At 35.4% G+C, this 13,771-nt stretch overlaps 1 pseudogene; it reads right to left on the bottom strand.

Moving 5' to 3' along the window:
• Window positions 1–8,174: 8,174 nt before the first annotated feature.
• LOC140857542 (G-type lectin S-receptor-like serine/threonine-protein kinase At2g19130) lies at window positions 8,175–10,968 on the bottom strand (annotated as a pseudogene).
• Window positions 10,969–13,771: the final 2,803 nt, after the last annotated feature.

Here is a 13,771-nt window from a genome sequence, read left to right as displayed (position 1 = left end):
GATCAAGTCCTTAAGCCCATGGCCATGGCAGAGTGAAATAATGGAAAAGAGTTTTTCGTTGGGTTTCACATTGGACTCAGATCGATCAATTGATTCATATGACTGATGTTGGGTTTGACGAGTTTACCTTAATCCTAATTCAGTCAGAACTCATGATAGAGGAACTCAATCACACAGGTAGCTATACCAAGAGGTTCGTCTTCAGTTCTGATGGGTTACCACCATATACTGCTAGGTGTCACTGGTGGATTTTGAAAGCAATTAGAATGATTTTGATGATCGATCATTCTAATTGTCTGAATCAGAAGAGTTCTGATCCATCGAAAGAAGTTTCGATGATGTCGATGATGAGATCACGATATGTCTCATTACCATACAGAATTGAACCTAATTGGGTTACACAAATAAGGGTTAGGATTTGGATGTCATCAATTGGGCTATCCCAATTGATTTGGATAAATCCAATTAGGTTCAAGGAAATCGTGCTAGCACTCATTGAGCCTAACTTTCTCCTCGTGTAATCTTTTCTGTCTCTACTGAGCCAAATGTGATCTGGCTCATCCAGAGAACCTTGGAAAGGTTTTTCTTAGTCTAATTGAAGCTTGTCTAGCTCAAAAAAGGCTTGTTTTAATTCATGAGATAATTTAAGACAACACCTACTAATTTCTAGCACCTGCCAATTTATTTTAGGACATCTGTCAAAAGTTGACATATGGGTCTTAAACTGAAGAGGATTCATTGAAGGATTTTTGTGGAGTGTCCACATGTCCAAACCACTTCAAATTGGGTGCCATAATCAAATTATGGAATGAGCTCAATTGGATTTAAGTGGGCGCCCCAAATGGATAAGAACCAAAGAGTCCTGATAAACTTGGACTCTTTGGTGCCACCTTATTCGTGCTTATCCAATGTTGGTGCCAACATAGGAGAGAGCATGAGGATTTTATCTGATGTGATCAGATGATATCACTCCACCAATCAAATTTTTTCAAAATTTATTGAAATTTTTTGATTGGTCGAATGATGTGGCACTGCGCAGCATACAGGATCTATATAAACCCTGCTGCACCTAGGGTTTCGAGATAGAACTTGTTTTATGCAAAAAACCATTAGATGCCACCCCTCCCTCTTCTCTATATCCTCCCTACTCCCTTTCTCCCCTCTTCACGTCCAAGAAGTTGGACGTTCATCTGGCAAAGGTACAAGGCTGTGGTGACGCCTGGAACAGAAGGCTGCAGGACATCTTCGACAGGCTGCTGCTCCAACTTCAGAAGGAGTTCTGAAGTACTTTCAAATTAGATATTGATCTGATTTTTGGAGCATAGAATTTGAGGAGAAGATGTTCCAGATCCTACCTGAGTGGATACTGGTAGAGGCCAGGCGCTTGCGTGGCTACATCAGAACCTCAGCAGTGCTGCGATCATCTACAGGGTAATTAGATTACCCTTAAGGTATGTCTATATTTCTCATACTTTTAGATTTAATTTTAGATTTTAAATATCAGATAATAAAATTAGATCTAATAGACATTAGATCTAAAATAGCATAGGATAAAATTTTTAATTTATTCGCCCCAGATTTGATGAAATCTGGAAGATCCTACACAGGAAAAAGGTGGTTTTTCCTTCAAGTGGTATCAGAGCCAGGTTGTTGGCTCTATTTTAGATCTAATTTTAATTTTAATTTATCTGATATTAAATAATTTTTGATATCACATCAGATTGATAGAATCTGAAATCAAAATATTTAAAATTAAATCTAAGAAGATCTAACATACATGAGATGCATAACTAGACTATGATTAATTGAATCCATGAATAGTCTTAAGTTTTATATTTTAATGAGATTAAAATATGAATTAAATATAATTTATTCTCTATTTTTTGATATTATAATTGTTATAATCTGATCAAAAAATAGAAAATAAAATTTTAATTATTTCTTAAAATTGATCTGTTGCATGCCTAAACTAGTTGTAGAATTGTTCTAGTAACTTGTCTAGAATAGTTTTTATTTTGAATAGTTCAATTTAAATTCTATTTTTCAGATATTACATGTGATGTATCAGATCTAAAATCATGTTAATTAGATTGATTTTTGATACATGAGATGTATGCAAAGCATGTATTAGTTAGATCTTAAATTATATATGTGATATGTTAATTTAGATCTAACTAGTTTTGTAGTTAAATTTATATTTCTGATTAAGGTGTTCCTCATGGCTGTCCGATCATAAGAACAAAGTAGGGTTTTAAGACCCTCTCTTCCATTCAATGGGGTGTTCATATGACATGTAGGGGTGCCGCATGTTCATCTTAATCAGAAATCAAAACTTACTTTTCTGCAAAATCCTAGATCCTGAAATCTTAGGATTTATTTTATATACTTTGTTTATGAACCCAAACTTAATTAATGTATTGAGCTTATGAAATTAAGTTAGGTCTAAAATTGAAAATTTCAGATCTAAGATATTTTCATAAGATTGGGTTCGGACTTGGGTAGCTCAATTAGGTTTAGCAGTTGATCAAACCGAATCAAGAGTTGGTTAGGTGGGATCATGAAAGCTAATAATTGACCAGCCTAATAGGATTAAGTCTGGGTCAAGGTCGAATCATATTTAGATGTGACTCAATCAAGTTAAGACCTAATTTGGCTCAGTGGTTAGAGCCTGGATTGTAGGCTAACCCAATTAGTTCTGGTTCGATAATTTAGTGTCTAAGGTAAGTTGGGCAGATACGATCGATTGATTTTTAATTGGGAGCTACTCGACTCGAATGCGTTCTTGTCGAGTTAATGGCATATCCCTCCCACCGATCTCACTTACCTAGCCATATGTGTCGACCCAGTTCTGATTTGAGGTGGCTAACAATTCGAGCTGACCCATGCCACTAGGTTAGTCATAATTGTTATAACTATGTCAAGTCAAGTTTAAAGAGACCTAAATCAAATCTCTCTAAGAAAATATTAAGTCTAGATCTTCCACCATTGTGGATGTGCGGGCCCTTCCCGGAGTTGATTGTTCTCGACTGGTTACAGTGGCTCAGTTGCACCGGGAAGACGCAACCATGTCCATTAGGCATTGGATGCTACGGATTAGAGGATGGGTTAGGCTTAATATTCCGAATACGGTGAGGGACCCAATCAGGAATCTAGTTCGTGCAAATGGTGGGTTTGGCTTAACTAAGGATTGAAGCAATATCCCAGATACGGTGAGCTGCATGAATTAGAGACCAAGTTTTGGGTGCATCATGATTAGAGAATCATTGAACAAGAGTTGTCCACTCATCGATTGATCCATCACCAATAACTGTTAGGTGAGGTGATGAGCCAGTCGGTGAGACTGCACCATCCACTAGAAATCACTAATCCGAAGATTTTCACATCTCTACCAAGGGAGTGTAGAGATCTGAGAAAATAGTGGGAGCCTAATTTATTTAAAAATAAAAACTCTAAACAAATTGGTTGAGTCTGATTACAAAATCTAACTAGAAACTTTTGACTCTCTACAGGAAACATGTCTGCCTCAAACCCCCTGACCAAAATTTTAGACACTCATAGACTACTGGACCAAATTTTAAGGACTGGTTGAGGAACTACAGAATTATTTTGGGTTTCAAAAAATTGACTCATGTCTTGGAGCAGGACCCACCTGCCATGCCAGCACGTCCAGCTGCTGAATAGAGAGCGTCTCTGAAAAAGTGGACGGATGATGATAACAAAGCCAGGTACTACATGTTGGGTGCAATGTCCGATGATTTGCAACGCCAACATGAAAATATTTTGACTACCCACCAAATGTTGGCTCACCTACAAGAGTTGTTTGGTGAACAGAGTCACGCGGCCAAGTATCAAGTCTGTCAAAGACTTTTTAAGACTAAGATGCGTGATGGACAGTCAGTCCAAGATCATTATTTGACAATGATTCAGGATCTTGAGGAGCTTGAGAAGCTCGGTATCATCTTATACAAGGATTTTCAGATTGATGTGATCCTTCAGTCCTTGTCCGATGCATATAGTCAGTTTATCATGAACTTCCATATGCATAAGATGCAATGTACCTTGGCCGAGTTAATGAATATGCTGGTTACGGCTGAGCTTTCAATGAAAGGTTCAAAAGGCTCAGTTCTTACTGTGGAGCGGACTTCTTCCAAGAGAAAGTCTTTTGGAAAGAAAAAGAAGTCTGTGAAGAAGCAGAAGGTGGATGGCAAGAACAAGAAGACAGGATCGAAGAAGAAGGCTTCTGAAAAAGAAAAGTATTTCCACTGTCAGTCAGAAGGCCATTAGAAGTGAAACTGTCCTCAGTACCTGACCATCCTGAAGAACAAGAAGGATGGTCTTTCTGGAGGTATGCTCATTATCGAATCTAATCTTACAGTTTCTTCTGCATCCAGTTGGGTGCTTGACTCTGGTTCTAGTGCTCATTTGTGCACTTCTATGCAGGGTCTTGAGGAGAGTAGGAGGCTGAGGGATGGGAAGATGATCCTACATGTCGGGAATGGAGCAAGAGTTGCTGCTGTGGCCGTAGGAACCTACCCTCTATGATTACCGTTAGGATTAGATTTAGTTTTAAGAGACTGTTATTATGTGCCTGCAGCAAGTAGAAATTTGATTTCTGTTTCATGTTTAGCACAAGAAGGCTATGTGATTAGCTTTCATAAGGACCATTGTAACATATTTTATGAAAATAATAAAGTTGTAAATGATTTTGTTATTAATGATCTCTATCAATTACATGTTGATGTATCTGTTTTTAATATTGAGCAAAATGTGAATGCCATAGAAATTAAAAGGCCTAGAGATAGTCTAAATGATAAGTATCTGTGGCACTTAAGGCTAGGTCATATAGCGGAAGATTAGCTAGTGGTGAATTATGATTCAAGGCTCATGGTATGGAGAGGAGGAGGATGATTAGATAAATGATTAGGGTTTATAGAGACTTAAGAGAGATAGAGTTTCTTTAGGATTTTTCAAATTCTAACCTAATTCTAAGGGATTTCTCCCATTTTCTATGGAGTTTTCTATCAATTTTAGGATAACAGAGGAGGTATTTATAAAGAAAGGTGGGGGACTATAGGGTCAAAATTCAATGAGAAATATTGTTTACCATACATTTAGATGTTATAAGAGGGAAATTGAGTATTTTAATCCTATTGGTTAATTGGTTTAAGGGTGATTAATGAGATGGCATAAATGGAAGGTTGAGATGATAAGAGAGTGTCTTTGAAGGGTAGGATTGAGTAGAGAGGGGAGGGCTTGATTTGAGGGAACTATAATTCAATCTAAAGATATTTAAAGATTATGATGAATCTAAAATGCCAAGGTCCTATTGCTTTAGGGGTATGAAAAGAGGATTGAAGAGGTGGATGATAAGGATTTGAGGAAGGTGTGTTTATTTGGAATATGTTCTTTAAAGAGCTAGAATTATATAGAGACGAAAGGATTGGTTTGGGGCTATAATTCAGTCTAAATGGATCTAAGGGATATGTTAAATTTGAGATGGCAAGGTTCTATTGGCTAAGTGTATGAAGAGAGGGTTGAAGACCATTCGATAAGAGTATCCTCGTTTAGTTGTGTCTTTTTGGAATGCTAGAATTCAAGGAAGGAGTAGGAATAAGGAAAAAACTTTGATCTATAGGTGAGAAAGAGAGCTAGATGAAGGAATTTGATTGGACCTTCCCCTCCTCACAAGGATAGGTGATGTGAAGGATGGTTAGATAATTAGGATGTTATAGGAGAGGGACAAAAGAATCTAATTGTGCAGATCCTTAATAATGATATTGTTATGAATATCATTGGATTTAGAGGGCTTAGGGTTATTTAGATCTTTTAGAAAATATATAAGGGCAAAATATGGGGCATTACATAAGATTAGGCAAATCAATGTCTAGGATTTGGTTTCCAAATGGATATCATTGGTTACAATAACAAATCTTTGTCATTTAGTAGATGTAGAATTAGATGCAAGGAAAGGAGCATTGGAGGATTTTGTTAGGATAGATAAATGGGAAGAGAAGAGCAAGGGAAAAATAAAGTTAGCTAGAGAGAATTTTGAAGTAAAGGCCTCTTGGGATGCCATTTGATAAGTGGTCCTAAAGAGAGAGAGGGATGGTGAGTTAACATGAGAATAGTTTTATCAAATTGCACCCAGTATGCAAGCAAAGATTCTTCACTAATCATAGTGTTATAGGGCATTCGGTAAGCATATCAAGGGATCCACAGACATCTGAGCTTGGCAAATTGACATATGAGGCTCATGCCAAGCTCAATTTCAGTTCAAATGGAGAATCTAGAAGGCTAGTTAGACTCATGTGCTATGTTTGGCCCTCAAAAAAGAAATGAATTGGGAGTAGGATACATGAAATAGGCCTGTAGAAGAATTGGATTGATTGTGATAGGATTGACTTGGTTGGCTAAGGATAAGATCACATCAAGTTGGACAATACACATGTGGGACGGACAGACTAGCATTTAGGTTGGATGAACCAAGTTTTAGGACGGACTCAGCACTGCATAAGAAGTTACTCTTTTTACAGCTTGAGGGTGTCTACACCAAGATTATGTTGGTATTGTCCAAGTGCTAAATTTCTTTGAACTTGATTTTCGGATTGCTGAAGGAGTGGGCTGCAGCTCTATGATCTTAAATTTTTTTGCTCATACATCTACATGAAAATGCTTAGGAAGCAGAGCAATGGCATTCATTTATGAAAGTGACACAATCTCAATATGTTCAAGGTACACTGGATCCTTGTTTTTAGCTTATTCTAGATCAGCTTCTGTCCTGAGTTGGCTTAGTTATGAATGCATTTGTTGCAAGGTCTGGCCTTGGAAGCTAAGCAGTCATTTGGGAGTTTCAAGTTGCAGTGGTAAGCTAACGCATCTACTTAATATGAAAGAACCACAGCCAACTTTCAGCCGGACCCCTTGGTGTGCTTCTTCTTTTCACAAGATGTTCTTGAAGTGGCTGGAGCCTTTTGGGTCTGAACTTCAGAGAGGTTTTTGGAGGTAGATATGTGAGTTTTAGGAATGGTCATCTGGTTGGTCCTCGAAGCTTGCAGATATTTGTCCCAAGTCTATGTAAGCTTGCATGGGACTAGGATTCTTCGGTGCACTCCCAACTTCAGCTTTTTGTTTGGCAGTTGATTTGGAGTCCAGAATTCAGGTCTCGGACTAGCGAAGACCTTATAGCTGATGTTTCGGAAATAATGAATTTTGTATCAAACCAAAAGCTCTGCAGTGGGAAGGATTGTGGGCTGGGAAGATGGGATTCTAAAGAAGTGTTCTCTATTTGCATATTTTATCATTTTCCTAGTGACATTGGCTTTGTTTGTGCTTCCATTCTCTCCTTTGTACAGGGGCCATGCTCCTAAAGGTTTATCCTTTTTTTCCTCAAATCCTTTGTATCATGCTTTAGCATAGGCTTGTTACTCTGGTAAAATAAAAGAGAGACTGGTCTAGAAACTCAACAAAGATGCTTTGTGAAGCCACTTTTGAGGAGGTTTTCATTATCTATCAAACACAAGTTTAGATTCTAAGTTTTTAGACTCTTTGCTTTATCTTCAGACACATGGAGGCTGAGTCTGATGAAGAAAGTTCGTCAAGTCGAAAAGAATGCTCTTGATATTCTTAATAATGTTTACTCCTTTGTATCATCATGGCTTGATGATGGAAGGTGGTAGAAAACTCAAAATCCTCCGTATGCTTATGACTCAACGACTCATTAGATCTCTACCACCCAAGTGGCGTTGGAGTGTTAGACGGTTTTTCTCCTGTTGTGGAGATCTGAGTCTTGGAATTGGCCCTTCTATAGGGCCTTTTTGATCCTTTGCTTTCTGGACCCTCCATTTCATGGGATTTGTCATGCTTTGCTTTCACCTTCTCTTTGAAATGAAGCTTGATGTTCAAAATTATACTCTTGCCTGAGAAGATAAGTACAAAATTCTACTGCATAGAAGGAAAAGAGGTTCACAAGGATTCAATTGTTCTGCATAAGAAATGGTGTACTCCAACTTGCCTTGAAGAAAAGGAACTGGATTAAACTGAAATGAAAGGCCTTGGAGGTTGATGCGTGGAACAAAAAAACAACATCTATGCTCTACATTAGCCAGGACCTGGTTAGTAACATATCTAGTTTAAGCTCCAGAAATGACTTCAAAGACAACACATGAGATCTGGTGTAAAATGAAGTTGCAGTGATAACTGTTTCTTCTGGGACCAAATGCAGCAGTAGTTCAGATTTTTTCAGCAATTACTCGAATTAGAACTCTTTTCCACAGCTACAACTGCTACACATACAAATACATCAGACCTACTCTATTCTTATTTTCTAGAATAACTTACATCGATGGAATACAAGTACCAAATTGTTCTGGATTTTAAAATCTAAAGCATTAGGACTATATGATGCAAGCATAGGAATAACTAGGATAGTTTGCATCAGGTGAAGCTATTAAACAGATGTTAATCCAGAAAAGAAGACAGGTGATTGCTGATTTGGTAGGAGTTGTTGCAAACCTTGTGGAACAGGAGGCATGTCTACCTCTATGAAACCTTCCAGGACACTAACAACCTGCCCCATGGAAGGCCTATGAGCTTCCGAATCTTGAATACACCAACGGGCAACTTTACAGGCTCTGCTCAGTTCATCCATGTTCACATGATCCTCCAGTTTCGCATCCACTAAACTGAGGAATTCACCCTGCACAACTCTACTTGCAGCCCATACAGGGAAAAAGCCGATTTCCCCAACATCTGGATGATCGTTGTTTCTCCTGCCAGATATCAAGTCAAAAAGCATCATACCGAAACTATAAACATCGGCTTTCGGAGTGATGGGTAGGCCTGAAATCCATTCCGGTGCTAAATAGCCTATAGTTCCCCTCATGGTTGTTAATACCCGGCTGAAGTCCCGGCCTACGAGCTTTGCCATTCCAAAATCCGCAACCTTGGGACACAGCTGGGCGTCAAGAAGTATGTTCTCTGGCTTCACATCACAATGAATAATGCACTGAATACATTCTTCATGGAGATAGGCCAATCCTCGGGCAATCCCAGGAAAATTTCGTATCGAGTTCTCCAATTTAATATCATACAGTTATTCTTGAAGAGATAAGAATCCAAGGAGCCATTTGGCATAAACTCATAAACTAACAACTTTTTGGTACCTTCAGAGCAGAATCCATGGAGTCGAATCAGATTGACATGCTGAATTGATCCCAATGTGCTAACTTCAGTGCGAAATTGTTTCTCCCCTTGTTTGAGACCTTCGAGTTTCTTCACAGCCACGACAGTGGAGTCTGGTAATAATCCTTTATAAACTGAGCCAAAGCTTCCTCCCCCCAACTTCTCAGAGAAGTTCCTGGTCACACGTCGCAAGTCAGCATAAGTGAACAAAACTAGTGAGCCTTCTAACTCTTTCATGGAGTTGGTTACCCTTCTTCTGTGATATCTCCAAACTAGACCCACAAGAATGATGAGAACCCCAACCACTGCCACTGCAGCAACCACGTATACTGCTTTATTGTTTCGACCGGAAGTCATCAGCTCTGAGGCTGCAAGACGGAGATAAAGAGTCGTGTTTGCACCATCACCATCATATAGTTGTCGAAGATTCTGAAGCTCCCCATTCCAAAGCAAGCATCCACTGCTATATGTATAGGCATAAGCAGTGCAAGAGCAATTGTTCAAACAAGCTACTTTGCATTCTTCATGGCTTGGAACCTTCAGAGGCTGGTAATTTACAGGCAACTGCATGTTAGGCATCATGAAAAATTGATCATCTTCTCTGCATGGCAGTTGAGTTTTTCTCTGACACCCACGGCTCCAATCGTTCAGGCTCCAATTTCTCGGAGAAGCTGGCTGGAAACCACGTGGACATCTGCAGGGTGGCAGGCTACCCTGGTCACAGATACCAAAAGCTCCACAGAGAGAATAGACATCACATTGTGCTGATGGTTGAGACCAGAACATTAGCCATTCCTGGGAGCTTTCTATCCAAACGAACTGCTTGATTTGCCCCGTCAAGTCCATCACCATTCGTGTGATTATCGATCTATTGTAGAGAGTGCAGGTGGTACCCCTCCACTGCTTATCGTTAATAAAGATTAACTTAAAGAGTGGTTTCATTACAGGGATCAAATTGAAGTAATGCCCATTCCAAGCTCCGCTACGCCAGTACTGTTGGGATCCCTTCCACAGCAAAAAGTACTCATTGGTTCCTGCTGGATCGATGCTGTCAGAGAAAAAACCAGGAGCAGGGTCTTCAGCATTCTTCCATGAAGTCAGAGACTCATATTCCCCTGTGATTTTGTTCATCCCGATAAAGCTTTCCGGTACCCATGTGTCAGTGGGGTGATGAAAACTCTGCCAAGCAACAAGGGAGGAGTTTATTTGGTCTCTCAAAACTAGATTTCCAGTGTCAAGAAGCACTGCGATGGTAGAATTCAGTGTAGGTAATCTTGACTTGGATGACCATATTGGAATTTTGGAGTGGCTAACAAGAACTAGGTTGCCATCTTCAGATATTTTCAGCTCAGAGGAAGAGGTGTTAGAGATAGGCCATTCTCTGTTTGCAACCCAGATGACCGTTTGTTTTGGGATTTTTTTGTACCAAATGCCAATATAGAAATTTCGAGATTCTCCAGGGCTGAAGAAACCCAGCTCGAAGGTGCCTCCTTTTGAGACTATGGTCTGGTTCGCCACAAGAGATTGGCCAGGAGAGATAGTATCAGTTGTGAAACAAAGATGGGTGTTTACAGAAATCAAGGTAAGAAAAAGAACCAACTTCAGAGGAGAAAAGTTTCTCATGCTTTTAGCATTCATCCTATGTAGATATGACAACAAAAGCAACAATGGGAGGAAGAAGAAGAAGTTTTCTTTGCATATGTAATACTCCTCCTCAGTCAACTATTTGGCCAAGATGGAATTAAGTATTGCCATGTTGGGCTTTATGATTGCATGTTAACTCCACTAGCTTAATAACCTAAAACCAACAATACTTGGCTCAATGAAGACTGGGCATGTTACTGTCGCTGGTCTTTGTCACATTGCCGTATCATACATACCATTGCTAATGCATCTTTTACAAAATCTAAGTGAGATCAGCCTCATGGCGGAGTGGCATTCTTTATGTGGCTACCATGGCTTCCTTATCCATCCTCTTAATTGTCTTTGATTCTAGCCACAGTGATGGTTGTCCCGATTTGACTAAGAGTTCCATGTACAGTTAGGTTGAGATTCAAACAAATTGCTTCCAGGACAGGGTGAACTGTAAGGTTTTCCTTAATTTCCTGATGTGGCTACCATGGCTTCCATGGACTCTGGTTCGGCTTGAAGTCCTTATTGATTTGGGCCAGTCATAAATGTAGTAGTAAGTGACATATAGTGCTGGATCCACCGGTGCATACCGTTTGGAAATGATGCAATGTTAATTGATGGGACAAGGCTACTCTCGGTCGACTGCTGGTTTCACTTCCTCGAGTGCTTTTTTGAGTAATGTTAAAAAAAAAATTTATTTATATAAATAATTTAAATTTTAAATTATTTATCAAATTATACAAAAATGATAAAACATCATTCAAAATGACGTTTTATCATCATCACGTCACCTCCCATTTTCCACGTAGATGACGCCTAAAAAAAAAAAAAAGTTAAAAAAACACCATTGGATATGGCGTTTTTAAAAACGCCATTGGATATGGTGTTTTTAAAAATGCCATTCCAAATGACGTTTTTAAAAACACCATATTATTTGACGATTTTAGTTTTTTCCTAAAAAAAATGATAAAAAAATAAAAATTTTAATTTTATAAAAAAATAAAAATTATAATTTTGATAAAAATAAAAATTATCATTTCAAATTAGTATCTCCATTTCAAATTATCTTTTCAAAAAAATATATAAAAAAATTAAAAATATCATAAAAATTTGAAAAGAAATAGAAATTATAATTCTAAATTTTAAAAAAACAAAAATTTTAATTTTAATTAAAATAAAAATCATCATTTCAAATTACAATCTCCTTTTCAAATAATTTTTTTAAAAAAATATTATAAAAGAAGAAAAAAATAAAAATTTTAATTTTGAATGAATTTTAAAGAATAAAAATTCTAATTTTAATTCAAATAAAAAAGATAAATTTAAATTATTTTGTTCATTTAAAATTAATTTTTTTAAAAAAATATCTGAAAAAGAAATCTTAAAAAATAAAAAAATAAAAAATATCATAAATAAAGAAAAAATGAGTAAGAAATGAGAAAAAAATAAAAATTATAATTCAAAATTTAAAAAAATAAAAATTTTAATTTTAATTCAAATAAAAACCATCATTTCAAATTACTTTCCTCATTTCAAATTAAATTTTTTAAAAAATATGTAAAAAAAATAAAAACTTAAAAAAAAGATCCATAAAAAAGCAAATATTTAAAAAAAAAATTAAAATTAAATTTTTAATTAAAAAAATAAAATTTTTAATTTTAATTATAATAAAAAATACCATTTCAAATTACTTTTCCATTTAAAATTAAAAAAATATGTCAAAAAAAAAAAAATAAAAAGTGCCATAAAGAAGCCAAAAATTTAAAAAAATATAAAAAAATAAAAATTATAATTTTAAATTTAGAAGAAATAATAATTTTAATTTTAATTAAAATAAAAAATATCATTTCGAATTACTTTCACCATTTCAAATTATTTTTTTAAAAAATATTCCAAACAAACAAGAAGAAAATGAGAAAGAAATAAAAATTATAATTTAAAATTTAGAAAAATAAAAATTTTAATTTTAATTCAAATAAAAAAGATAATTTCAAATTATTTTTTTTATTTAAAATTAATTTTTTAAAAAAATATTTCAAAGGAAACTGTAAAAAATTAAAAAAATAAAATATACTATAAAAAAAGAAAAAATGAGAAAGAAATGAGAAAAAAATATAAGTTATAATTTTGAATTTTAAGAAAAATAAAAATTCTAATTTTAATTCAAATAAAGAATATCATTTCAAATTACTTTTCTCATTTAAAATTAAAAAAATATGTCAAAAAAATAAAAAATTAAAAGTGCCATAAAGAAGCAAAAAATTATAATTTTAAATTTAAAAAAATATTAATTCAAATATTAATTCAAATAAAAAAAATAAATTCAAATTATTTTTCTCATTTAAAATTAATTTTTTTAAAAAAATATCCCAAAATTTTTTTTAAGAAATTAAAAAAATAAAAAATATCATAAAAAAAATGAGAAAAAAATAAAAATTATAATTTTAAATTTAAAAAAATAAAAATTTTAATTTTAGTTCAAATAAGAAACATCATTTTAAATTACTTTCTCTATTTAAAATTAATTTATTTTTTTTTCATACCGCATCGTATGTAGCTGTTTGTGCTCGTACCAGATCGAGATATACCAGTGCGGTCCGATTCATCTCATAATTAATTTATCCGATATATTATTATTATTTATGTTATAATTTCTATAGCCCTTTTAGCATAACTTTTTCTCTCCTAATATTCTGATATACATTCGAGTATGTGTATCCATATCCACAAAGCATAATATTCGATCATTTAAAATTAAATAATATAAAATAAAATCAATATTTAATAATATTAAATAGAATAAAAATGTCAAGCATACAAAAAATAGTGTAATAAATGTTACAAAAATACTAAGTACAAATCTAAAAAAGACTAAATCTCACAAGGACGTCGTGGTGCCCGTGGTCGCTTGGACCTTCTCAGGAAGGTCTTCACCGGCTGCTCTTGCTCCTATTATGAT

Source organism: Elaeis guineensis, chromosome 4 (assembly GCF_000442705.2).
Source record: "Elaeis guineensis isolate ETL-2024a chromosome 4, EG11, whole genome shotgun sequence".
Taxonomy (NCBI): Eukaryota; Viridiplantae; Streptophyta; class Magnoliopsida; order Arecales; family Arecaceae; genus Elaeis; species Elaeis guineensis.
The sequence above is the reverse complement of the archived record's forward strand: the minus strand, read 5'-3'. Positions and strand labels throughout refer to the sequence as shown.